The sequence below is a fragment of the Falco peregrinus genome, chromosome 11 (assembly GCF_023634155.1).
Source record: "Falco peregrinus isolate bFalPer1 chromosome 11, bFalPer1.pri, whole genome shotgun sequence".
Classification (NCBI taxonomy): Eukaryota; Metazoa; Chordata; class Aves; order Falconiformes; family Falconidae; genus Falco; species Falco peregrinus.
The window spans coordinates 18,958,019-18,981,368 of NC_073731.1; the positions used below are offsets into that span (position 1 = coordinate 18,958,019).

A 23,350-nucleotide genomic window follows, 5' to 3' on the forward strand; every position below is an offset into this window, starting at 1 on the left:
ATGTAGCATGAATGATGGGACTTACTGCTGCTAACACCTGTAGGTCCTCATGAGACAGAAGTTAGTTACTAGGTTTTTCAGGTCTGTCTTTAAAGCAGTTAGGCTGATCACTTAAGTATTGTTATGTGTAGCTGGGAGGGGGAGATATGGACTTCTGAGAGGCTGTGTTATGACTCAGTTGTACCGTGCAGTTAGATCATAAGCTAAATAAACCCAGCATCTCTTGGAAATCCTGGATCTGAGTAGTTGGTGACCAGTGCAGTTTATCTAAAATCTGCAACTGTGTCTCATCTAAGTATTTGTAAGAGGAAACAACTCAACCTGACTAAGAACTTTCAAGATCAGAGCCATAGTACTGGTGCTACTAATAGATGACTTAATCTGTGTGTGAGACTTTCATTTCTAGAGAACTACACTGGAATAACTGCTTTGGTGATCCCTGCCTGCCTAATACTGCTGCTTTTTATGACAGACAATGTAGGTCTTCCTGTTTACTTTCCCAACCAACAAGTCAATCAAGTAACCTTTTAGGAAATACTGCAGGTCACTTCTGAAGCACGCCTCACTGCTTGGAAACCTTTGTTGCTGGGATGAATGATATTCTTAGATATTCATGAGAAATAAACAGCAATAATCCTGACAGGAGGTGTTGGCAGGATGAAGTGTGAACAGGAAGCGATTAAAGATAAAAGGCAATCTCAGGAGTTACCTGTAGCTTGCTGTGTGATTATAGGTGTGGCTGGAACAGGTCACAACACAACACAGCACCTGCTGACAACAAACGCATCGGGATCTGAAGTTTGCTCCTCTCCCAGGCTGGACCCCTCTTATATAACCAGGCTGATCACACCAAAGAAAATATGTGGTGCCTAACACATGATTTTCAGCTTTGACTTTGTTTCAGTGTAGACGGAAACATAAGCTATGTGTTCTACAAGCTTCAGTGACTCCTAGATTAAACTGCCAAGGCATTTAGCATTAAAACCTTTACCTTCATTTTAATTACGCAGTGAATGAGGCAGGAGTCTAGGCAAAAACAGTGTGTGATCATGTAATAGGGACTGCCTCATAATGACAAGGGAGGCCAATGATGGTTGCACCATCCACATTCATTAGTGTATTTCCCAACCACTGTGAGTTTTGTGGGTTGCTTTTCCCCCCCCTTTAGTCCCACTGGCCACCTTTCTTACAGATTTAGTGTAAGGTTTAAATCATACTGTACATACTCTCTAATACAGAAGGTCACACATATTATCTATATGATTACCAAAGTATCATTGTCTGGTACTAATTTTTAATTTTTTAATTTGCCATGTCTTCTCACTTATGGGTAACGGGATATGTGTGACAAATGTGGGCCATGTATATTGTCCATATTAGCTTCCTCCATTTATATGCCTACAAAGCCTGAATCCTTGGGTTTTGGGAAAAGAGTCAAAAAAGATGAAATAATGAGTAATACTTAGTGTTTTAATGGAGCTCACTGAAGTTACTCTTCCATTTTACAGCCTGGAATTGATACCCCTCCACACCAATTATGTAGCTCACCCCTCAGCCTCTACCACCCTGACCTGTATGCAGAGAAACCTTCTCAGCTAATGCAGAAGAGACGTGTTTTCCCATGAGGAGCAGGACGTGCAGGTCTTGCATGGGACACGCTCTTTCAGCAGATAGGTAGCCTTTATCTGAGACCTGTCATTTACATTGCAAATAATGTGGTCAAGAGGTGAGTGGACTACTCGGTGTAATTACAACATGCATATGTAGCAGGTGAGTTCACAGCTCTGAATCTGAGCATTCCTAAACCAGTGGTGGTGAGAAGGGGACATGGAAGGTGGAGATCTTAGCGCTCCATACCAAAATCCCTCCATGCTCAGGACTGTCTCTGGTCCCTGCTCTCTCAGATGGAGAGTGATTACTACTCTCCCTTATTTATTCCTACCCTTTTCTTTCCTTTTTGTGATTCCTTTGTGCTAGTGTTTGCCTTTGTTGCCAGGTCTCAGCTTGCTCAGGCTTTTCAATTGTTTGCCTAGGTTTAATCTTCTTTGAAAGGTCAATCTTGTGCTAAAGAAGGATGAGCACTGTGTCAGGCATTGCAGTTTTGGTCATTCTGCAGTCTGGGAAGTTCACAGTGTGGTTCTCCTCATTAGCTAGAGCAACCAAATTTACGAGGAGCAGAACGCATTACTTATGCAAGCCTTATGTAAGATACTCGGCAGAACAATTTAGACATAATCACTGAGGTAAGAGGGTGGTTCCAGGATGTACCCACTGTTCTTAAAATATTAGCTTAACGAATCAGCAGTAGGTAAGTGAAAGGAGCAGACTAGTTAGCTAAGCAGTTTTTTGTGTTGATGAGTCTCTTTAAGGCACTGCCCTGCCCGTGATGAAAAAAGGCCGATCTCCCATCTTTCAAACTGCTGCAGAGAAATCTGCTTAGACACCAGAAATGTTGCTGCGTTCCCTCACCTGGAGAGGGAGTAATTGTTTGGGACACAGATGATTTGCAGTTCAAATTCCAGCTCCTCCCTGGGTAGGTCTGTTTACTCTAAACTGTTGGCTGGGTTTGGGTATAAGGGCACTCACACACAGATGGCAAACAGGTTTGACTTGACTGAGGACTTCACAGTGGGGAGGTTCGAAGCAAATTGCAAAGCCCCAGAAAATGAAAGACATGAAAAACGAAGGAGCCTAGTTATGTTTTCAAAGTCTTAAGCACATCCAACCTTTTGTTTCCTTTACTCACAGCTTTGAGGGGAAACTGGCTTAAGAGGAAAAAAAAAAAAGATAGCTAGACTGCTCCCAGTAGATGTTTATCTTCACCCAGGCTGTCTTGTGCTGTGCTTCCTTGTGTTTCACTCCTGCATTGCACAAGGCTAAGCGACTTTACCCTTGGAGCTGTCAGCTCTGGAAAGGATTGGGACCATTAGAACAATGACTACACTATTCAAAGTTTCTGGGATTAAATGCTCATTCTCAGTCGTGCCTCCCAATCATTTTATTAAGATAGGTACATACGTTCTTCGAAAAGACAGAACAGTAACCACATGAGCTTGTAATTGCTTGTAAAGTTAAAATTTCCTGTGCTAGCACCTTTTCAAAACATTTTTTCTGTGTTATTCTTAATGTTATGGCAGAATAGCCCTTACAGATGTAACCCAAACATCTCTGTTGCTTTAGAAGACATCTTTCACAAGCAGATAGATGGAAAAAACTTCTGACATGAAGGGAGGGGAAGGAGTCTGCAGAAAGAGGTGAGCTCTGACTCACACCTTCAGAGTTTGTAAAGGCCATGTTTGCACTAGCCCTGCCAAGTGTGTGCTCTCGAGGGCTTTGCACCGAGGGGGCTCGGTGGAAGCACTGCACTGCTGCGGCACCTCCTGCTGCTGCCCCTGACAGCACCTACACCTTTGCCCCTCAAATTAGGGGTAGGGCCCAGAGTTTTGCTAGGGAAACGATGGTTTGGGAAACTTTCCACACTCTAGAAAACAAGCACTGCGAGCTGGTATTGCAGGTAATTCACAGGTCCACCCAGGCCCTTCTATGTACCTCTTGCTCTCTGTCTTCTGTTGTCTCATGCTCATTTGTGAGACAGCTACTGAAATTCAGTGACATGTTAATGCTATTGTTTTAACCCCAGGGAAGTTGGGCTGATGTTTTCAGATTGGGAAACTAGTGGCAGAACCAAGGTCTAAGATGGCTGTAATTTGGGGGGGGCAAAAAGAAGAGAATGGTCATTTATCAATTCTGTGAGTCATTGCTGATATTCAAACCCATATACTGTAAACATTCCTATTGAGAAAAAACTTTGTATTTATTCCCTAGGAACACTGTGGGCCCTCCAGCAGTAAAACCAGTATTTCTGCTGAGGGGACAGAGGCTCTTCTCCCTGAGAAGCCTTTCTTTTTTCTCCTGCAGTATGTATAAAGGACATACAAAGCCAGCTGGTCAGATGGATTAGAAAGCACTGCACCACGTCAATGGGCACCCTTGTTTGTGTTGTTGAGAAGAGATTCTTAGTTGAGAAAGAAAGAAATGCCTCCCCTGTAATAGCCACTAACGAGGAGACCCTAGTGAAGTTTTTGTTTTTTAAAAGGCTTTGGCAAAAGACTTTTTGGACTCTTGGATTAGTTTATGTTCCCTCCCCCTCCCCACTTGATCCTTAAGGATTTGCCCAAGTCATGGATTTTTACTGGGCTTGTTAACTCTGTTGTTATTTTTTTTTCAGCTAAGGGGATAAAGAAATCTTTTAGCAAGAGCCACTCACTGGGGATTAGCTGTGAGTGGACCGAACAACTCAGTGACTCCCCAGAGGGGGTGACCCCTGACTCCAGGGTTAGGTGATGACTCATCTTTTGCCTCCTAGCTGAGGCAAGCTGAGGGCTCCCAACACGTGTTTTCTCCGTCCTTGCCTCTGTACAGTGAGAGGCAGTGCAGAAGATGGGCTCTGTGTTATCACAGCTGCTATTCTGCAAAACTGCGGAAAACGATAAAGTAGATAGAATATCAAAGGATATGGTAACTGTTATTGGAAGGAAACCATAACCTCCTTCTACCACCTAAGGACCTGTCTGCTTTCCTCCTTTATAATTTTCAGAGCTGCAGGGGTTTTCCCTGCACAGCAGCAGTGCTTCAATTCATTGCAGAGCTAAAAGGTGGCAAGAGTGGCTTTTGGAAAAGTTTTGTTATAGATGGTAATGCCACCTGGTCCTAATGGTATCACGGATGCTGTGGTGGTGGCAGAGAAAGGTTTCATGGGGGTCGCTTGCACAAGCTTTAACTGCTATATGAATTGAACTCATTTACTTTGGCTGTGAAGTTACAAGCAATGCATTTGGGATGCAAAAAGCAGTAGGAAGAAAAGGCAAAAATTAAGCTGAAAGCTCACATGAAATGGAGATCAGACTGTGTGTGTAAGGCTAATATGTAGATGAGTATCACTGAGCAAAGGAGTCATGCAGATTAACTCTGCTTTTGAGAAAACAGGTTAAATACTATGATATCCGCTGGTTTGTATTGTCTTTGAAATCCTGGCTATTTTACAAAGCAGTCAACTGTATCCTTTTACCAGGTTATCAAGGGCTTGGATCAATTAATGATGTATAAGCATCCAACCTACTCTATTGAAAGGTCTGTCAGTCATTGTACTGTACCATAGGTTTTCAAGAAAGAGCTGTGGAGAAGAAACCTTTCCCTCCTAGCTATTTTTAGAGGAAAAGTAGCAAATCACTTTGGTGGGAGACAGTCAGCTCACACGGAGTCAGGTTTAGTGACGTGTGTTGTTTTTTGTTGGAATAAACTGGATGGGATTAGACAAACCTCCAGTGTATTAAAGCACTGCACCTTAAAATTAGATTTCCCAACTAGTCATAGGAATCAAGCCCCAGCGCAATTTAGATAGATGTCCTGGCATAAAAGGGATGGTGGAAGAGGGGAAACAGTGATATTGAATATACTGTGCACCCTTGTATATACATTTGATACATATTCATGTGCAAATACAAACATACAAGTGTTAGCTTTCTGCTTCCTGGCTATTAATTAGTAGTTGATTTCTTGTAAACATGTATGGTAGGGGAATGCTCTTAGAGCCTTTATAAAAGGAACAGGTTGTGGCAGCTGTATAGAGGTATTTAGGGAAGGTCTCTGTGCATGAGAAGGCAGGCAAATAGGAAGAACTTGTGTAAAAAGCTGGCAAGAAGCAGGAGTAGTCAAGGAGAGGGGTAAATGATCTGCAATAAGCATAGAAAGAGGAAGGCATTTAGGATTAAGAGTATGGCAAATTTTGTGCCTTTCCAGGCACAAAATCCCTTCCTTTGACACTCACTTTGTCCAGACCTGTGTTTCTTTTTCAAGCTGGTTGCAGGTGATGAAATGCCTAGCTAAAACAAGCAGTCTTAAAACTGTTAGCAATTGGGAAACACAGAAAGTTGCAGTGTGCATTTCTTTGCCAACGGCAGTTGTCATGAATGCATCAAACTTACTTTTTGCCCTGACTCTCCATGGGGTATTAGATTAGGTTCAGAGTCTCCCAGTTGGCTTTCAGGGTCCTTACTGGCCTGGACTAAGTGTTTGTGGCCGACCGTTGAGAGCTTGAGGAAGAGAGTTGCAGCTGGCAGTTTCACTCTTTGGCAGCAAAGAAATCTCCAGTCAGGGTCAGACTGTTGAAGGTAAAGCAACATGTTACTGCTGATCATGTCCCTCTTTGTACTGGGGACAGCCAGTGTCCTGTCCTCATCTTATTGCTCCTCTCCCTGACTCCTGACTGCCAACTCCCCCCTGGCTGGCAGCAAGTCTATCAGTCATCAGGCCCTGAGTGAAACGCATTCAATTCACTGGCCTGGAAGAAAACTAACGTGACAAAAAAGTGAATTGTTTGCCTCTAGGTTAATGAACTGAATCAGCTCAGTGAAGGCTCTGATGAACATTAGTTTGATGCAAGAGAAAGGGTGCATTAGCATGACTGGGATGGAGAGAAGAAAGGGCAGGGCTGGAGCTCAGGACGTGCTACTTTTGGCGATGATGAACTGCGAGAGTGACTCAACTCTGACATGTAACTTCCCCAGGAGGGTCTTAATACGAGACTGTGAAACAGGAACTCCTTTTAGCAGAAGCTGCGCCATCACCCGTTGTTATCGTAAACAGCCAGTGGTATGCATGCTACAACAAGAGATTACAGTGCACACGCAGGATTCCCAAATTCATTGAGGGAGAGCAAAGCACACATGGTAGATGCTAGTCACACTGTTGAATGCACTGTTGCAAGTCGCTCTGGCACTGTAAAGGTGAAGGTCATATCAGAACTTATTGGGGGGAAAGTAATCAAGATGAAGGGAGATTTATTCCCAGTCTCCTGATAACTGTCACGAAAGCATCATCCTCCTAAAGAAGAAACACTGTGTCTGTAGAATATGATGAAAAAGTGTTAATCATAGATTAATTTCTTTAGACTGGACTTTAGGGTACTCTGGAGTTCTCATTTATTTTGGTTCTGAAAAGGATTTATCATGGCTTTATTAAGGCTCATGTGACAAGCATTTTGGAAGTTCTGTTTCATATCAGCTAACCAAGTTCCTTTCAGTTGTGTTGTGCTGGAGGTCGGGATTCAGACCTTTGCCTTACAAGGTGACCCAAGAATTTGGGCAGAGAATTATGTTGTAATTTATTGAAAGTATGAAGGAAAAGTTTGCATTTCATAGCATGTTCACAGCTTTAGTGAGTCTGAACAATCAGGTCTCTAATGAACATCAGTAGTAAGTAGTATGAGTAGAGGATTTTTTTTCCTTTCCTTCAGTAAAGGAAGAAAGTTAGTGATTTTACACCTCAGGCTTTTTGCTCTTATGCCTTTTTCTCTTGTCCTTTCATCCCCACCTTGCCTGCTTTTTTCTTGTTGCCTTCTTTTATTCAAAATATGTAGCTAAATTTAACAGAGAATTACCATATTGCTTTACTTGGAAGATTTTCTCTGCTCATAATGTAAGATGAAACCATTTCCTAAGTAGTAAAATTCTGTAGACAGTGAATTGTGGAAGTTCAGATGTGTGTGTGACTGTGGGACATCCCCTTCACCCTTTCCCAGCTTGCACCTGGTGCTTTCAACATGCCTTCCAACATTTCTGTGCTTCATTTGCAGCTCTGTGTGGTCGTTGGCAGAAGAGGTGCAAGTGCCTCAGCCCTGGGCTGGCTGTACAGAGAGGTGCAGGACTCTACCCTTCCTTGGGAAGGCTCTGTTACAGCACTGCATGACTAAGGTGGGGCAGTCTGTTGGCTGGGGTTAACTCCACCTGGATAAACCAGGCCTAGTGGTACTAACTTGCCATCTAAGACTGTGAAATGACAGTTGAGGACATCATACATTACAGCATCTCCCTCTGAACAGCGAGCAGCTTCCCTGCTGAAACAGCATATCATGCAAAAGTCTTTCAGCCCAGGGTGTATCAGAGAAGGAACGAACTGTACATTTTTGCATTGGTCACACTTCAAGGGATAGTCCTTAAACTTCAAAAACTAAACATGCGTTTTTGTTCATTTTAATAAACCAGCTAATTTTCAATACTCTTTCAGCTTTGTTATAACATTTATTGGTATAACTGAATAGCTGGTGTGTTTGGGATAGAGACATTGGAAAGAGCCAGATACCATACAGCTGTCCTTGTGATACAGTCATTTGTAGCAACTTCAGGATTTAAGCATCTCCTCACACACTGCTGTGGCTTTAGGAAACCTTGGACTTTGCTGCAGTTTAATCACATTTGAAAAGTTTGCCAAGCCTTATCAAGAGTTCTGCTCTGACCTGAGCTGGCTGTTAGCTTTCACATGTTATTGGTATTAGCATTGCAATTTCTTCTTTCCTCAAAAGAAACAATAGCCTTTATTCACAGGAGGAGGACTCTGTGGAAATGAAGACTCTTATTTCAGGTTGTTTTGCTTTTAGTTATAAATACCTTTTGAAATAAATCTGCAAATGCAAGATATAATTCAGATCAGCTGGATCAATACAATCAGTGGATCATGCACAGAAAGTTGTAGGTGTTCCTTATATGTCATCCAGGTTTATTTTTTTTTAATGTTCTTGGCTAAAACATGATTTTTTTGTGTGGACAGCAGTACTAACATTCTGCTGACCTGCCCAACCCGCCGCTAACCACCTGGAATTAAGTTATTTTTATAACTGGCAGGTTTTCTATAAGCGAAATGGTTCAGGTTTAGCAGCTGGATGGAAATGTCTGGCGTGCTTTCTGTGGTCATCCTTGACTGCAGACATTACAGGGTAAGGCAAACGTGCCGCAAACATGTGGTATGTTTGCATCTTTGCGAAGAGATTGATGACTGGCCCAGCTGAGTAAGGCATGAGCAGGCCACCTAGCCTCATGTTGTTTAAGCCTTCCTAAAAGATGGGTGTTTCTTGAAGCCAGAAATTGGGTAAATCTGTGTGGAACTAGAAGTATCCACAAAATCTGAACGTAGAGCCCAATGGAACTGTTGAGTCTGGCAGGTTGGTTTAACCTATAAAAGCCATGATATGTGCTGATATTCTCTTCAAGGATCCTGAAGCTTTTCTTCAGTGTTTTTAGAGAGGACTCTAGAGTGATGGTCTCGATGGAGGTGTTATACCTTTTTGCAGATGCTGAAATGATCTGTTCTCCTTTTTCTGTGTTTCTTTCCATTTTCTGTTTTGTCTGAGCTCAGGCAAACCAAAATAGAGAGCACTTTAGAGTCACCTTCCTCTGGGCCTGTGTGCTTTCTATGACACTGCGGACAGTGTTATAGGCTGTCACCCTTGGATTTCTACAGGAGAAAAGCAAATGGTGACTGACTGAATTATAAGAAAAAGAAGAAAACCAGATATTATTTTTTTCCCACAGATTAAAAGAACTTTCTCTGCTTTTCCTGATACAAGAAACACTTTCCTGAAGTGAGCAGGACCATGGTGGAGCCATGGGTCAATATTGTCTTTGATTCTGTTGCCTCCAGAGAAGCTGATCCTGAGCAGCGGGGACCCCCGCAAGTCCCACTGGGGTGAGTCGGAGTCCCCGAGCCATGAGGGGGTGACAGGTCACTCCATCCCGTGGGCTTTGACTCCCAGTGCTCAACAGCACAGCTACGTGAGTTTGACTTTGTCACAAGGCCCTCAGTCTCTGATATTTCCACATGTTTTCAGCAGCAGGACAGGGTTCAAATTATGTCAAAAGAGATAATGGGAAGCTGGCAACTGAATGTCAGCAGGGTCTCAGTCATTGTCAACATTTCCCAGAGGCCTACAACTGTTCTGGTGGAGGCGCAGGCCAGCTTGTAGGCCTGTCTCTGTCCCCTGATGTTTTGCTGGGTATTATTTGCGCATGGCTTAGGCCAAAGACCAGGAATCTGGGACCATAAGATAAAGTAATTTCCCGATTTCTCTGCATACAGGCAAAACTGCATCCACGGCCCTCTGCGCAAAGCTTCAGCGAGCCTTTGAACATGGGTGCCGTTAACATGACAGGGCCGGGATTTTACCCCAGGAATTTTTACATCTGCATGTATAATCTGCTCTGAGCAGCTTCAGACAATGCTGCGATTAAAAATACCTGGGCAGGTCTCCACAAGTGCTGTCCCTGTGCCATGTTTCATAGTGTTGTACTGATGTTACACACACAAGGTGACGGGGGCAGAAGGGCAACTTTTAAAGCGAGCATCAAGCAGGTAGTACTCAGGGCCATAGGAGCGGGAGCTCTCTTCAAATCGTCATTTTAAGTGGTAAACCAGAGTGTCGCTTACTGGCCAACACAACAGCAGCTTGCCCCAGGCTCCCAGCACCCGCTCCAAGGCACTGCAATACTTGTACAAACAGTTTTTGCTCTAGCTCTCAGCCTTCACTGGTTCTTTACTTCTGTGTCTCCCTGGCTGCCCCATGTCTTGGTGGTCTCTGTTCTGCTTGAGTGTGATTCTTGGGAGTCCTGTGCTCCTGCACCCTCCTGTTACATTGGGAAATGCCTAATCCATTACCTTTTAAGAAACGTACACAGTAGGAAAAGACACTGGTTTCCAAAAAAACACAGCACGGAGATCCAGACCTGTTCATTCCTTGCGTTTTAGGTCTGGGGCTCTGCTTTGATCCAGCCCCACAAATGTTAGGTCTGAACTTGTGCCAGTGTCTGATCTGACAGTGTTTTGATTTGAAGAAACATACGAGTGTTTCTTTGATTATTTTTTTTTCTTCTTTTTTTTCCTGTGAGAGAAATTAAACTTGAGTGGTTTGAGGGGGGAATATTTTAGCAATTTGGAACAGCTTCTGTGGTATGAAACAGTGTGATCAATAGCTGTTGAAATACAAGTGATGGCCAAACCCCTGGCCTCCTGTCCCTGCCCTCAGAAAAGGGCGACAGCTGGGGAATGCTCCCAGGGTTTACAAACCTCTTTGGGTAGGTTCATTAGCAAGCAAAACAAATGTAAATTAGTTTAAATAGAAAGCTAGGTTAAGGTTTAATGGGGGGATAGTTTGAGAGGTGCCCTGGAGAAAGCCATTACAGCCCTTTGCTGTTGACCTTGGTTAGTTTCCCGTCCCCAGAGCGTGCCTGCTGAACTTTGTGCTTTCTGCTCTGCGTTAATGGAAACTGCTTGGACAGACTACCTAGAGCAAGGTGATGAACTTTTTGTCCCAACAGATTTATTTATCCCCTCTTGTTTTGATCATGGGGCTGCTTTGACAATGTTTTGGGCAGATTTTTCTAACCTCTTGAGGTGTTACTTGGGCCCAGCTCTGTTTGAAGGAAGAATATCTTGTGCTAGAGCCTTTACTTCCATAGTTCCAAGTGTTTTGATGAATGTATATTGTAGCCTGGTATTAGTTACAACTTTTCATTGCTGTCTACTCTTGACAGCTATTTCTGTTAAGAGGTGCATTTTGAAAACCAAGTAAGTTTATGTATATCTGAAAAATGAAAAGCTTCTCTGAGCAGAGAAGCCTATCAGCAAAATTATATCAAATTTTCTTTCTGGGTGGCTGGTGTGCTACGGTCATGGGAAGGCTTTGCAGACAAGAGAGTTGTATTTGGAGCCTGGAGTACACTTGGCAGTAACATGAATTGCCAAAGATGTCTGAGAGAAATTGGTTTCACTTGGTGTCTGGCTGATCATTTTGGCATGTCACGTGAACCTCCAAACAGCACAGCAAGAACTTCCAGCTGGCTCGTGCCCCCAGACCCGACGGGCGCAGTCCCTCCTGCAAAGGAGCAGCATGTGAGATGGTTGTCAGAGAAAGCTCAACTACCTCTATATTTTAGGGGCCAAATGTAGTCTCCACTGTTTGATGTTTTGAAGGAGAACTCCTGTGTGCATAGCTGTTAGTTTCTGGCAGTTGCTGTTGTCTTTGTAAATGTCTGGGGTTGCCGTAGTCTGCCAAGTACATGCCCAGTGCAGCAGTCTGATCTACCCATCTCTCCACAGCATTATGGAGCCTTTTGTGAATTTTTGCAAGGAAGTCCTGGATGGGAGTCACTGAGGCTGGGACCATGCAATTCTGCAGTTTAGAAAACCCCTTAGGTTCCCGAGAGCCACAGCCTTCTCTCTCAGTCAAGGTTCAGGATACGCTCCAAGTCAGGTTATGTATCCATCTCATCCTTTCCTTACCTCCCATCTGCAGTAATATGTGATCACCCCTTCTTTTGCAGCAGCACCAACGCTTATGCAACCCTGCTGCACTGTTGCAGGAAGCTGATCCAGCCAAAAAGTAACCTAAAAAAGAAGTGATGAGCTGTATGAACCTGCTCCCCAGGAGGTCGCGTAAGTGTTAATGCTGGCGGGTGGGAGAGGGTGGGAACATGTACCCCAGAGTGAGTGAAGAGTGCTAGCTGTGTGTTGGAAGAGTTTATACTGCATACAACCTCAGTGATTTGGATGAGGATTTATAACAGAGTGCCTTATCTGAGTCACTAATTGTTAATGTTACCATGTTCATCCTGCAGTAGTGTCAGAAGGCTGCAATCATGGCAGTAGCACCACAGTGCCCAGCTCTGTGTGCACGCCAGAGGAAAACTGCACAGTGTTTGCAGCCTCTGTAGGTGTGACAGACAAACATGACCAACAATACAAACATGCTTCATCAGAAGAGCCATGCTGTTCCTGACAAAAAGTCCCTCTCACCCCTCTTGCCCTCTGTTCTGTCCCATGGGGCAGTAGCTTTGGAGAGGGTACAGGTATGGCATGTGTAGCGCTGCTCTGCTTGGTACACCCTCGCAGCTGCAGGAAAACTAGACATTTGCACTGTAGGTTGTCTCCAGATCATAATAGTTACCAGGGGAGCTTCTCTGAACGGACAAAGTCTTGTCTTGAATGCCTCTGCAACAAGCCATTGATATGAGTTGCTGTCTTATCCAATGTTGTTTTAATTGTAGTCTCAGAAAAATTCACTGGATGTTCTTGTATCTGAGATAAGGTGAACAGTTGCTTCTCATTTATCTTCTCTGTGGCATTCATAATGTTGTCAACCAGTGTAAGCTGAGCTGTATTACATTTTTCAAGTGAGAGGCGACTCAACCTTTTCTGACCTGGGCTGCTAGCTAGGGAAAAACTGCATCTATAGGGGTGGGAACTGTATGGTGTCCTTTATAAAAGGGCTAAGCCCTCACCACTCCCATGGTATTATCTGCTCTTAGTATTCTGGGAGTTGAGGTATGTTTGCAGTTACATGCTGCAAACTGAAGGACGTATTCCTCTACACATTGGTGTAGGTTTAGCTCTGTGACTTGAATCAGAGAGAGCAGATGCTGTTGGGGTATCTAGATGTTACTGGGCATTTCTCTCTTGCTGAAACATCACTCTGTAGTAGACTTTTTGTAATGAGTGTATGTACCAGCTTTTCAGCCACCACTGCCTGGCATTTTAACTTGGCCACCACTTATGTTACTACTCTGGGCTGCAAACTGCGGTTGAGGAACAGATACATGTAGACCCCAGGACTGGGCAGCAACCCTGGGTGGAGGGTGGAAGACCAGCAGCGGCTGGTGTCCTTTTTAGCTGGTATTGTCAGTCATTTACTACTGAACTATTTATAAAGCAACATGAATGAACTACAAGCTCTAAGGGAGTTTACTGCTGCCCTGTTTTTGTGGGATCATGGTCACATTTCAGTATATGTCATCTGCTGAGGGGCACACTGCATCAGCTACTGAAGGTTGCCTCGGTGCCCTTTACTACTAGATGAACACACTGTCGTTTGGGGAAAAAATGGGAAAAAGATTTCAGGAATTGGCAAGTCTGAGAGGATTTCAGCAGTTACAATCGGTTGGCTCCCAAGAATCATTTAGGGAACAATTTCTTCAGAACAGAATTAGCAAGTGAATGCAGTATGTCCAGGTCTTGTTTCTTGTGTAAGTACAAGCAATATGAAATAATTTGCATCAGATCTGTTCTTAAAAGCTAATGATTGTTTCCTTCCCCCATTATTTGGTAATTCTAAGGATGTAATTAGATGTTAAATAAATTGGATTTGACACAAGGCAAACTCCAAGAAATTCCCGCTTGCCATCCCTGCTGCTGCTGGCTGTTCCTGTGCTGCAGTTTGTTGCTCTGGTTGTGCTGATGCACCTGTTTGTAGGGCTCTGCTGAAATGATCCAGGTTAAACATTTCCACACACAAAAATACCCAGCAGCAGAACTTTTTTTTCTCTTGGTCTTATCAACTCGGATCTGCAGATCCAATCTGTTTTATTTATACACATCCCTCCACAAAGTCGCGCTGAAATAAGTAATGCGGTGCTGAACTGTGACATGGAGTAGAGGCAGATGGGTGGCTTTGCACCCAGGGTAAATAGGTGGCAAAACCGGAGACTGTTTGAACAGAAGTGTATAAACCAGTGATACTGGTAATTCATGATTGCACCCTGTGGCCTGAGCCAGCTTCTGCTTTCAGCTCAAATGCACACACAGCAGCTCCAGATGGAAGTGGCCTCAGGTGGTGGACTACCTGTCAATATGGTAATACTCACCAAATTTTAGGGGTTCTACTTCATCCTGAGATGTTTTCATGCTTGCTTTATATTTAGCAAGAAAGCACCTATGGTCTCTCGCATACTGTTTGAATAGGAGCAACTGTATTGTATATAAAAGACAAACTCAGCTCTTTACTGGAAAGAAAATATGAAGTTGAAAAACCAGCCTATTGACTTCAGGTCTATTTCTGTGTGTTTAATTCTCCATTCGTGCCACAGTAGTAGAAGATAGAAGCAGCTTCTTCTGAAGATCACTTAACATTTTTCCACCCCCTTTCCCTACTAGTGTAAGAAAGATGGAATTATTTTCAAGGCATAACTCTCTTTCTCCCAGCCTATGCAGTTTCTGCCTCTAGTACAGTAAGGTCTGACTGAAGATGCTGCACAGTGGTCCCAGCCTCTGAGTTCTGTACTGACATTTGATGACCAGAATATCGAGATGAGTTTGGTCTTTTAAATGCAAGGCCTTGAAAAGATGTTAAGTGTCTGCACATTGTTGGATTGCATCCTGGTACCCTGGAGCCTACTTAGGAGAGACTTTTACTTTTCCTCTAACCACCACAGAATTGGGTAATTTGGGGTAACTCCAGATTTTGCCTCCTGTGAGCATGCCAGATAGAATTGATATGTCCGGAGCTCAGCCAATTAAAAGAAATAGTTAGGAACTGAGTTGCAGAGAACTCCCATTCACTTGCAGTATTCTCCAGTTTAAAGTTTCTTCAGAGGAGATGCAGGGATAACACTCCAGGGTGGGAACACTTCCTCTTTAAATTACTAAGCAACATTATTGTCTTAAATGTAAATTAGATAATTAGCGAGGTCAAGAGACCACACAAAAGATTTTATTGGTTTGAATAAAATGCAGCCTGGCGTCAACTAGTGTATAGTAACAACCAGATTTTCTGAGTAAGTATGAATCACCATATTAGATGCAATTTCACCTTGTGTGTTGTTCACAGATCTACTCTGTTCGCAATTTATTATAGGGCTGTAATTGTTTAAATACAGCTTTGCTTGTTATAGATACTGTATTACTACTCTATTTCTACATAAGGGCTTGGCTTGAATTTCTATTCACTCTTCATTCTAGGCCTGATTTTGCTCTGACTCTTCTCGCCTCAGTGCTTTGTTTTGTCTTTTCTCGTAGAGTTTGCTTGGAAGTTAAGCAGACTATTTTTTTTTTAATGTAAAGACACGAGTTTAACAGATCATAAATTATAAAGCTTGAGTTTTCTTTTTGGCGATCACCCATGTGTTTTGGCTTTTACTACCTATTTGGCATGCACTACTTTTTCATCCAGATGTAAGTAGTGCTACTAAAGTGAAAAAGCTGTGGCTGTGTTATAGTAATGTTTTTCACTGAGTTCTTGTGCTTAGGGCTGATCCTCCCAGCAAAAGAAATTTGTTATCCTCCAGGTTGTGTTTTGAATAGATAAGATAGACAAATGACGAGAGAAAAGATGCTATATCATCTGGATCATGTGCAAAAGTAACAGGGGTATTGGGAAGATGCAGTGAGAACATATGCAAAGTTTATAGTAAGTTGGAAACTGAATCCAAGTCATGTTGCTCATGCTTTAGTGCATTACAAGTAATAATTATCTCCCTTTCCTCCAGATTCTCACACCCTGATTTTTGGATTGGCATGGTTGTTACAGCACATTTTAAACAATTGTATGTACATTTTTACCTGAAGAGAGCATGGAAAATTTTTTATAGATCCTTATTTTGAGGAATGTGGTTAAAAAAGCATTGTCTTGCCTTTATTTACACATGAGAGACAGGGTTCCTGCCAGCCAGCCATGGGAGCAGGGCTTCTCCCAAGTGATATGCACTGTGAGGTGTTTAAAGCAGCAGAACTGGAAGGGAAGGGAGGACTAGCTCTGCCAGTTAGGGAGACACAGCTAAATAAACTCAGTGCTTCATGCAGTGGCAGGAGCTGAATCATGTGCCAGTTAAAGCAGGCAGCAGGCGTAAAGCCCAGTTAGCATCCACCAGTTATTAAGAAATCTCTGACGACAGACACAAGGGTGACAGAATTGGATTTTATTTAATTCTTCACAGGTCTCTGAGGTTGCAACCCTGGGCTCTTACTTTGGCCATTCCTTTCTCAGGTTAGAAGGGCAACATGAGGCTGATGTGAAACCTTATTTTTGTTTTCATGCCTCTTTAAGGTGGTACGGTACCTTGCTTTAGCAGGCATGCTGGGTATCCTTGTTACAGTGGGTGTCCGGTGTACGTGGCGAGATAGGGGAATGTTATCCTTTATTTTATGGACAGTTATTGCAGCACAAAGCAAACAAGGCCCAAACCCTCAAAGGTATTTTGCTTAACTTAAAGTCATTTCAAGGTCATTCAAGCCCTGCATATTTCTGGGGCTTGAGGCTAACGTGATTTTGTGTGTTGACACCAGCAGCACAGACCGTGTTGCAGGCCATGCTGGCAGAGCTGGGATTTCTAGGTTCCAGGCTAGTGGCTTAACTGCGGGACCAGGCTGCCTTTCCTAATCTTTTGTTCAGATCTGTGCCTTAAACCTGTCTGTTCTGCATGATGAAAACCACTGTGGTTTCTACACTGAAGCAGTGCCTCTGAGCTTGAAAAGGCTATGTGCTTCTTGGGTACGGGAGGTCTGTATTGTTGAACTTCTGCACTGTGGGAGCAAAAAGGCTAAGTTGCAGCGCTGGGTGAGCGATGCTCAACACATGCTTGCCTCAGACCTCTGCACAATCCTGAGCTGTGAGATCATAGTGAAGTAACAGCACGAATTGCCAGAAAATCTGGAGTGTTCAGATTGTGTTTAGCAGGAAAATCTTCAGGGAAGAGTCCACTCAGTAAGCAAACAGTGAAGTAGAGTGTTTCTACAAACTCCTTGATCACGAATATGTGTATTATATATATCTGTATGTGTGTAAAACCAGAGCTTAATAAAAGCACAGATGAATTGGTCCAGGTAATTAGCAGATTGAATTTTGCCTTGGATAAGGAGTTCTGCTGAAGTATGCTTTTTTAAAAAATTAAATTTTCTGCTTGATGCCATACAACTAGCTTTAAAAAGTGAATAAAGCGACCCTTTGCTTGCTTTCAAACTGCCTGTAACTTAGAGAAGACAACCAGTAGGTAATTTTGATGGGGGTTAAGGGAAGGGGGGGGGGGGGGGGGGGGGAGAAAGAAGAAGAAAAAAAAAAAGCCAACTGGGCACAGAGTATCTTTGTTCCCTCCCACTGCAAGGTTTATTGATGCTGTCTGCAGATTTGTGTTTGCTTTACTGCTGGTAGTTAGAGCTGGTGATCAAAGGCTAGTATAGCCATGCCCATGAAGGGACATAATTGGTTGGACTCTTTGAGTCCTCTGTAACAATACTCGGTTTTGTTGTGTTAGGCAGCGCTCCACAGAGTATAAAACATTGCATGATTGCTGGGGCAGTCGGTCAAATGTTTTCTTCTCATCTCAATTCCTATTCTACAGGACACCAATATAGCTCAGAGCCCAGGAATCAAAGCTTTAAACCTGGAGGGTGCCTGGTGCTTCCTGAGTATCTTACAGGGAAAACATTCAGTCTTGGAACAGCTTTGCTGACAGATATATTTTTATAGCTTATTACTTTGTCTCCTCATTCTTTGTTTCATTTGAATATAATAGGCTCTTTATTTTTAAATACTCATCTGTTCCTGCTGCTGTTTACATCCTCACCCAAAAATCATAATTCTCTGGGTTATTTTCTTTTTTTGTTTTTTGACATCACATTTGGTTACTGTTGAACATATGTGCTACAATGCCTGTATTGAAGGGACATTGTTTATTTTTTGAGTAATAAATTTTCCATTTTCCTTTCTGTCTTTTCGAAAGAATCCCATATTCCAATTTGAACCAAAAGGTTATAGACCTATTTATAGTTTTTGAATTTTGGCAGTGATGTAAGCGTGTTGTGTGGTTTTATGACTTCATGAGAGAAAACGCTGGAGTCACAGATGAATATGTAAAAATGATATTTTCCTGGTTTTTTTCTTTAATAAATGGAATGGAGAAAATACTTCTGACGCAGCCCCTCCTGGGTGTAGCTTGTATATTCTGAGGACTGCTCCAGGGTCCAAGCGTAGAAGCTGTCCATGTCTTCAAGCTATTGAGGCTAGTTTTGCTGTGGATTCAAACATGATCAAATTCAATGAAATAAAATGTACAGAATGGCTTCATTGCTTGGCAATGTTTAAACATTGAATATACGCCCCATGCTACTAGTGAAGTTATTTTTTCTTTTCCATAGCTTCCAAAATGATCTGTTTTGTTAATCATTTAAAAAGAATAGATGCACGCCTTTCTGGTGTGATAGTTTTTAGTTTACTCAAATAAACAGCGTAGGGTAGAAACACAAGATTTTAGGAAATATAACATTGCATGCATCCCACAAGTTAAAATTTGTCTGGAGGTGTTACAGAAGAGTAAGCCTCTGAACAGCAGCCAGGAGCTTTAAGTCCCAGGAGCTTAAAGGCTGCAGCACACGGAAGACTATCACAAAAGTGGCATGGCTGTGTAGGCCACATTTGTAAGGACGTCCCACTGTACAAAAGAGTTCAAAAGAGATTTAAAATCCATGTAAAAGGCAGGTGTCATGCCTGCTTTTACATGGACACTTACATTTTTCATATAAAAATCCATTTTAGGGTGCTGCCTGTGAGAGCCAGCCTCCCTTCTGCTACCATCCCCATGCAAACCCGCACCCTCCAGCACCGGAGGATGAAGTGGTGGCATTTCCCCAACTGCCCTGTGCATGCAGATGACTCTGCACAATACCAGGTAGGGTGACATAAATGTACCACCTCTGACACATTGCGGCAGATTTCATTAAGAGTTCCTGCACCTTGAAAGCAAAGCAAGCTGGAGAGCCAGAGGCAGGCTTTGCTCTCTGTGCTGCCACTGGCTCTGAATGACTTTTGGACAAGTTTTTAAATCTGGTTCTTAGCTACCCATCTGTAACTAGCAGCTGCAGTGCCTGCCTCGGAAAGTGTCTGAGAATAGAACTGGTGGGAAAAAAGGACTTCTGTCCCAGTAACACTGTAAGAGACTAAAATGTAATATATATGTACATATGTATGTATTTATGTATATACTTCTTTGTTATACAGCATTGCTTTATACATATATGTAAATATATAATTTTAATCTCCAATTTAATCATAATGAAAAGCTAAATAATGAAAATCTTCATCACAGAATATTTCCTCTTCTCCAGATTTGATAAAGTTCAGCCATAACACATCTTATTAAGACAGTTAAATGCTTTGTTGTAGTTTTGATATTCTGTGAAAAGAAATGGTTTTGCTGAAGTGGAGTTTGCTCAAAAGCTGTTTCAGGAATGCCTTTCTGTTGCATAACTTAACATAATACCTGGAAATTATTTTAAGCTCCTTGCAAAAGAACAGTCAGAGATCTATTACATTATAATTATTTATAATACAATTAATAATTACTATCATGATTACTTAACCCTTTTAAGTATGCATGTTCTTTTTACGTACTTTTCTCCTTGCAGATTGATTATCTTAATTATGGTATTTCTGTTTGCATGTACTTAGTACCTATTAAAATGAGTCTTAAAATGCATTCTCAAGGATTAGAAACTGCTTTGTATGTTTGGACGCTATCTCGGTGGGAACAGACTAGCTTTTTTCATCTCCCTGTGCTGATGGGGCTTGGATTTTGCATTATGTCTTTTTCCCAGACCTATGACAGAAAATTCTCTCTCTCTGTTCTCAGTATTTGGAGTATTACTGGTAACAGTCTAATGATTAACTCTTGGAGCAACGGGGAACCACATGTGTGCTGTCATCCCAACGTAGTGAAGTCTGCCAGTTCCTGAAAGAAGGAAGCTTCAAGAAGTTTGCAGAATTGACACATTTTGTAACTGGATAATGAATTAGCTTTTCACATTTCAGTCAATATTAAGCGGTATTGTTCACAAGCCCCTTGGCAATTAGGCAACTTCAAAATCCTCAGTGGACAGAGGTCAGTATGCAGGTCTGCACAGGAAAAGTCTGCAAGGCTGAACAGGTTACAGATACAATTTTAAAGAGACCTAGAAACCATTCCCCACTCTCCCCCTTCAAAACAAGTGATAACATACAAGGATAAACCTATCTCTGTTATGTAGCGTCTAAAATCTGGTGAGATTAGACCTAAATTTGGACCTCAGTATGCTGAGGCCCTGTACCGTTTGCAAAGTCCTACCCGCACAAGAAAGATGAGTTGAGCTTTGTGGATTTTTTGTTGCTTTGTCTTTCCTGGCTGCGATGGGGTCATTTGACACAGTTATTACCCATGCTCACGCAGATGAGTGGTGCAGCAGTGGTCTATCTCCAGCTACATCAGCATTTTGAACTGAGTTTCTGCTCAAAACTTCTGCAGAGGTGGCTCATGTCTGCTGAGCTGCCCAGCCAGCTGGATGTGCTGGAAGACTCAAGGGTCTAAAGCATTATGCAGCTCTTCCTTTCCCCCACATAAGCCCTTGCTAGCTGTGTTTATGCTGTTATCCCCTGGACAGCTTTCCCGTTCTGCTTCAGCTGCTTCTCTCAGCACAGCCTGTTATGGGTAAGGTCTCAAAAATTTTCCTTTTGCTCTCAGATTCAGATCTCTACATTACTGGGGAAGGACAGCTGAGGCTTTGGGATTCAGGAGATCTGAGTATTGGGTTTTTTTCTAGACTAAGTTCTGAGATGCTCTTTCTTCCTCACTGAACTATAAAGAGGAGCAATAATATTTGCCTGCCTCACTGGTTCATGCAGTGTTGTCTGTAACAGTTTTTGAGATACTTGCAGGAGGGTACCATTAGAAAGTAAAGTACTATTGACAGTGGTAGTATCATGCTACAATTGTGTCTGAACCTTCCACCACTTAAACACAAGTGTTTAAGTTTTCTGTACCTCAACTTCAAATCAGTTACAATACCATCACTGTAATCCAGGGCACTCTATACATCAGTAATGTACCAGTTATGTGTGCCTTTCGTAGGCTAAAAGACAAGGAAAGAAAAGCGATGGATGAAGGCTTCTGTCATGGATCAGAGCTGATACTGACCAGGTATTGCTTTCTTCCCTTCAGTTTTATAAGCTTTTCCAGTTTCTTCAGCCTGGTAGCTTTTATGCTGCCGTATTTATTGTTATATGGTTGGGGCTTTCTTTATTGCTGATAATAGCTTATTGAGACGAGGACTTTATTTGCTTAACCTTGGATCTTTGGAAGAGAGACTGGTTACTTTGAACCTTTCAGCCTTCCGCTCTTAAAAGTGTTGAAAGAAGCAACTGTAATTTAGTGCTTTTATTGCAAATTTAAACACACAAATAGATGCCTTCATTCTTACAATCAACATCAAAAGGCCAGAGAGTCTGGAGTGTATCAACCATGTATTGGTCATTCACCATTAATCAACTTACAAATGCCTATCTCTGTCAGGATCTCTTCTCCTTCCAATGTGTTCACTCAGCTCCACTGCTGGAGAAATAGTCAGGAGGAATCCCAACAGGGTCCAGCTGTACATCCTGTAAGTAAGGACAACTTGGCTTCCTGCTGTACTTTGATACGAACATAGCATTTTGTCACACAGATGAGCATCTATGCTTATTTATATGCAATGCCATTACACCTCAGCCACAGAGCTTGGATACTCTGTGCGTCTCATGCAGATTACTTAAAATAACAGATCCTAACTGTTGAAGACTGATTAGTTAATTTTATAACTGATAAAACCCAATAAATTAATAAACATCAAAACACTTATGTTCAAAGTCCAAAAATTTAAAGAAAGAACAAACATGCAAATGTTTAACAGTTAATTTCCCGTCAGTACATACATGTGTATTTGTGTGTTACGATCCATCCGTTTTTCTGTTGCACAGTCTGTGCGTCATCACTACTTAACTCTGTGTGTTGTGCAATTTGTTTGGGCTTGCATCTTACAAGTCAATATATTGGTTTTCATTAGTGTTCCAGTTCCATAAAGTGAATTATCTCTTTGGACGGGAAATACACCAAAAGAACAGAGATATTGCTTCAGAAGGACAGCGTTCTTGTTTGTGTGTATAGGTATTACTTAACAGAGGTTGCATATACTAGATGGCACGCATGCCTTTTTTGTGTTAGCTAAAATAAGATTTGATTGCATGTGTAATACACAGAATAAAATTTTAGAAATACATTTCTACCTAAAGGAATGGAGTTAAATCATACTTCCTTATTCTTTCCGTTCTGATGTTTACTCTTAACCCTGTGATTGTTACTTTTATGCACTGAAGATAAGCTCACTCACCATGTAAATCTAGTGACAGGAAAACTCTGCCTTGAAAAGCTTATATTAACATTCAAGAGCTCATATTTTTGCTAGACAAGCTAATTATGCAGAAAAAGGAAAAGTTATTAGATCACACATGATCTGCCAGTTGTGCAGGAAGTATTTAAGAAATACAGAAATTAGCTCGGATGTCCCAAATTCTGATCAGTATGTTAATCAAAGATCATCTTCCCTCTGTTGATTCCCTCTCTCTTGGTCTTCCTTATACCAGGTACATGCTTTGTGATGATAGTCCCAACAACAATGCACAACGTAAAGATAATATACAGACTAGCCGGTGAGGAAATGTAAATGCTTCCCCCCCCCCCCCCTCCTTTTTTTTTTTTTTTCTCCTCCCCCCGCCTCCCCCAGCAGTCTGTGTTGTGGCAGAGAGGGCAGAAGCTCAGGAGTGCAGCTGAATGGACCTACTGACTCACCGTTGACAAAAGGGGCCCGTCCCTCTCTGCTGCTAGCTCTGGTGCATGGTGGTACATTGATTCAGTTCGCTGGTGCAGCAGAAGATGGGTCCTGGGTAGTTTTTGGTGGGTTACTGAAGTGTTAACGT

At 42.3% G+C, this 23,350-nt stretch overlaps 1 long non-coding RNA gene across 1 annotated transcript in view; it reads left to right on the top strand.

Annotated features, from left to right (window-relative positions):
* LOC114012561 (uncharacterized) overlaps positions 1-23,350 on the top strand; it is a 55,676-nt gene that overhangs the window by 20,698 nt on the left and 11,628 nt on the right. The window contains exons 4-7 of the long non-coding RNA XR_008749307.1: positions 9,366-9,519; positions 12,150-12,261; positions 21,471-21,539; positions 21,912-21,999. This is a non-coding gene — a long non-coding RNA (uncharacterized LOC114012561). The remainder of the gene's footprint in view (positions 1-9,365; positions 9,520-12,149; positions 12,262-21,470; positions 21,540-21,911; positions 22,000-23,350) is intronic.